This window comes from Orycteropus afer, unplaced genomic scaffold (assembly GCF_000298275.1).
Source record: "Orycteropus afer afer isolate SDZICR_OR568_19922 unplaced genomic scaffold, OryAfe1.0 scaffold00153, whole genome shotgun sequence".
NCBI lineage: Eukaryota > Metazoa > Chordata > Mammalia > Tubulidentata > Orycteropodidae > Orycteropus > Orycteropus afer.
Genome location: NW_006921740.1, coordinates 4,683,781 through 4,687,748, shown reverse-complemented (window position 1 = coordinate 4,687,748; position 3,968 = coordinate 4,683,781). Strand labels below are relative to the sequence as shown.

At 48.3% G+C, this 3,968-nt stretch overlaps 1 pseudogene; it reads right to left on the bottom strand.

Moving 5' to 3' along the window:
- Positions 1-1,151: 1,151 nt before the first annotated feature.
- On the bottom strand, positions 1,152-3,691 carry LOC103201508 (annotated as a pseudogene).
- Positions 3,692-3,968: the final 277 nt, after the last annotated feature.

Sequence of the window (3,968 nt, the reverse complement as noted above, 5' to 3'; positions counted from 1 at the left end):
CCCTATGTGATACTAATGATATTGTTCAATAATTTCTACATTCTGTGGGATCACCTTTCTTTGGAATGGGTACAAATATGGATCTCTTCCAGACAGTTGGCCAGGTAGCTGTCTTCCAAATCTCTTGGCATAGCCGAGTGAGTGCCTCCATCGAGGCATCATTTGTTGAAACATTTCAACGGGTATTCCATCAATTCCTGGATCCTTGTTCTTCACCAATTCCTTCAACGCAGTTTCAATTTCTTCCTTCAATACTATTGATATTTGATCATATGCTTCCTCCTGAAATCGATGAACATCGAGCACTTCTTTTTGGTACAGTGACTCTGTGTATTCCCTCTGTCTTTTGATGTTTCCTGCATCATTCAACATATTGTCCATGGAATCTTTCAATACTGCAACTCAAAGCTTAAATTTTTTCTTCAGTTCTTTCAGCTTGAGAAATGCTGAGCATGTTCTTCCCTTTTGGTTTTCTAACTCCAGGTCTTGGCATATTTTATTATAACAATTGGCTTTGTCTTTTCAAGCTGCCCTTTGAAATCTTCTGTTCAGCTCTTTTATCTTGTCATTTTTCCCATTTGCTTTAGCTACTCTCTGTTCAAGGGCAAGTTTCAGAGTCTCTTCTGACATCCATTTTGGTCTTTTCTTCCTTTCTTATCTTTTTAATGACCTCTTGCTTTTTTCATGGATGATGATGTTCTTGATGTTCCTCTGCATTTAGTCATTGGTGTAATAACATCCTTTTATTAAGTTCCTTTTTTTTCTGGTTATTAAAGGAATACATGCTCATTTTAGACAATCTGGAAAATACAGGAATGTTTAAAAAAGAAAATAAATATTATCCATAATCCCACACCAACCAGAGTTAATCCTCTGTAGGTTTTATTCTTTAAACATTAAACCTTATTAGCTCACTAAAACATCTACAACCTAGTCAAAGATGCAGACTGCCTTCTTTCAGAGGATGCAAGTCTTTTCCTACAGAATGAAACATAAAAACACACTCAAACAGCACAAAATAGGGTTTCTTTACTAAGTAGTTTCTTACAAAATTTCCATTTTCCAAATTCCTATGAGTCAGAGATTCTAACACAGACTACCAAGCGTTTATTAAAATGATAAGAACAAAGAAGAGAAGAAGGGGCAAGGGGCTATCTCCAGACTCCTCCCCGACTCCTCATGCTACTAGGGGCAGGATGCCCACTTTTCTTTTGTCCTGGAGGTTTTTCAGTCTTAGTGACTGTAGGAAGGTGGCGAGGGATAGCCTGGGACGGAAACTCTTTGTGGAGGATCTCACCCAAGGGGGAGTCGGCGCTCCTTCGGGCCATCAGCCCCCTCTCTGGGGAACCACCACTGGGACCACTGCCCCGTGAATGGGTTGAAGGAAGCTCAGGTACCCAGAAAAGACTAGATGCCATGACTATGGGAACTTTAGTTTTATAGACAGGGGTGGGAGGCATGGCACCTGAGAGGCTTCCTCCCAAGATGGGACAATCAAAGGACTAGACTCAGGGGGCAATAGGTCAACAGAGGAATTGTCACTGTTCTGGGGTACTGCCACCTTCTGCTCAGCTGGATGGCCTTAAGCATTTTTTGCACCAGTTGCTGGAGAGCAGAAGGTGGCAGTCCCTGCTTTAGGAAGCCATCCCAGTCGGGTCCAGGATCAGGGAATGGATATTCTGCCTTGTGATCAGGATTGAAGGCCCCAACTGTGGATGGCGTAAGATCTGGCTTTGGTTCTAGGGGCTGGAAGGAATGCTGACTTTGGAAACTGGAGCCTAGTAGGATGCTAAGATCTGGGGAAGGGCTGCAGGGACCAGGAAGCATTCTAGGTGGCTCATCCCTTGTTTCCCGGCTCTGCTGCAATACAGGCTTCAGGGCTACAGCCACAGGAGGCATAGTCCAGATCATCCTCCCCCCTTTCTCTGGTTCCTGAAGCCCAGGGCTGGAGGGGCCAGTAGTAGGGACCGGAGGGTTTGGAGGTGGGAGAGTGGCGCTAAGCAGTTGGTTGGCCTCATCCCAGTGGGCTTGTAGTATGGCTTGGAGTCATTCTATCAGCTCTACCTGCTGTTCCTCCAGCTGTTGGTTCCCACTCTGCAGGTCCCGCACTAGTGCTTGCTCCCGGGCTAGTCTGAGCTCGTAGTCCTGGGCCACTTGCTGCTGCCGTTCTTCTCGTTCTGCCATTTCCACCTTGAACTGAGTCAACTGAGAGGCTAATTCCTGCTGGTACTGTCCACTTAACTCCTGCAGCTGCTTCCTGGGATGTTCCCTCAGAGAGGCTGCTTGCTGGAGGCTGCTCTCTTGCATCTGTGCCAGCCGCTCTGTCACCTGCTGCTCCAGCTGCACAGCCAGCTCAGACTCCATCTGGATCCTCTGGCTTTCATACCGGGCCTGCACCAAGCTCATTTCCAGCTGCAGGGAATCCGCTCTCTCCGAGCTGTGTCCAGCTCTCCTTCCAAGCGCCGCATCTCAGACTGCACCAATGCTAGTTGCTGCTGAGCCTCCGAGCCACTTGGGCTTCCCTCTGGGTGTTCCCCTTCTCCCTTTCCAACTGAGCCTTGTCTTCCTCTTGCAGCGCCTGGTAGCGTTCCTCAAGGTGGTGCTCTTGCTGGGCCCACCTGCAGCGCTCTTCTTCTAAGGCAGCCTGAAGCATCTCCAACTATCGATGTTCACTGAATTGCCCAGACCAAGCCTCATCCCGTTCTTCCTGCAGAGCCCGGCACCGCTGTCCTTCTTCCTCCAAGCTCAAAGTCAGGACTTGCCTTTCCTCTTCCAGAGTCTCTCTCATTGCTGCAGTCTGGCACCTTCCTGCTCATGATTTAGGGCCTCCATGGCCTCAGAAAGGCTTTGTTCCAGGTGGGTTACTGTGTCCTGCTGCTTGCTTCTGGTGAGTTCAGCTGCCTGGTGTTCCTCCTGAAGTCCCCAGAGCACTTCTGTCCGCTCAGCTTCATGCCGATTTCAACCCTCCACCACACTGGCCTGGGTCTTGTCCAGTTGTTCAATCATGATGCCTTTCTTGCGGTCAGCAGCCATAGCCACAGCTAATTGCTGCTGTAGCTCTAGCACGCAAGTCTGCAGGCTCTGAATATGGCTCTCATAGTGCTTGCGACGAGTATGCTCTGAATCCAAGGCATCTCTCAGGCCTTGAAAATCTGGAGGATTGAGTGGGGGCCCCGGCCAAAGCCTGGTATAGCCGGGAAACAACTCTTCCAGGGCTTGGGCTGAGCTAGATGGAGATAATTCTTGAAGAGGCCAGGTGTTGAGCAAGGTGGCTGTGTTGTCACTGTCAAAGGATTCCTCTTCTTGTCTCTCAGAGCTAGCATCTGCAGGAAGGGAGTCGTGATAGGCTGTATCACATGAGGTCTGGAGCATGCTCTGGAGTTGACCCTGGACACTTTTCATCTCAAAGGTATGCTTGGAACCATCCTTTTTCTTCAAGTTGTTCTCCAATCTAACTGACAAGCTTCGACTCAGCTCTTGGGCCAAGCCCTCTAATACCTCATGAGGAGGTGGGGAGGTGGAGGGTAAATACAACTGGGCGTGGGCTGTGGTTCTGCCTGCCAGCTGAGGTGCAAAGAAGCATAGAGGTCACCTCAGAAGGCTCTTGGTTCAGCACAGGGGGGTCTGAGGAATCACTCAGGAGATCCTTAGAATGGAGAGGTAAACTGGGGTTGGGAACTGACGTCTCCATGAGTACCAGGAGGAGACAAATGGAGACAGTGGAGAGCTGGGGACTCCTGGTTCTGCTTTAGATGAGCCAGGATAAAGTACAAGCAGGAAGGATTTCATTGGTGTTCAATGCTTCATATCTATTTTTTTGGTCTCTAAATTCAGGAGGGATATATTCAAGGTCATATTTTGGCTCTTGTGGACTTCTTTTAATTGTCTTCAACTTCAAGTTGAACTTGCAAATGAGCAGTTGATGATCTGTTCCACAATCAGCTCCTGGCCTTGTTTTGGCTGAAGAT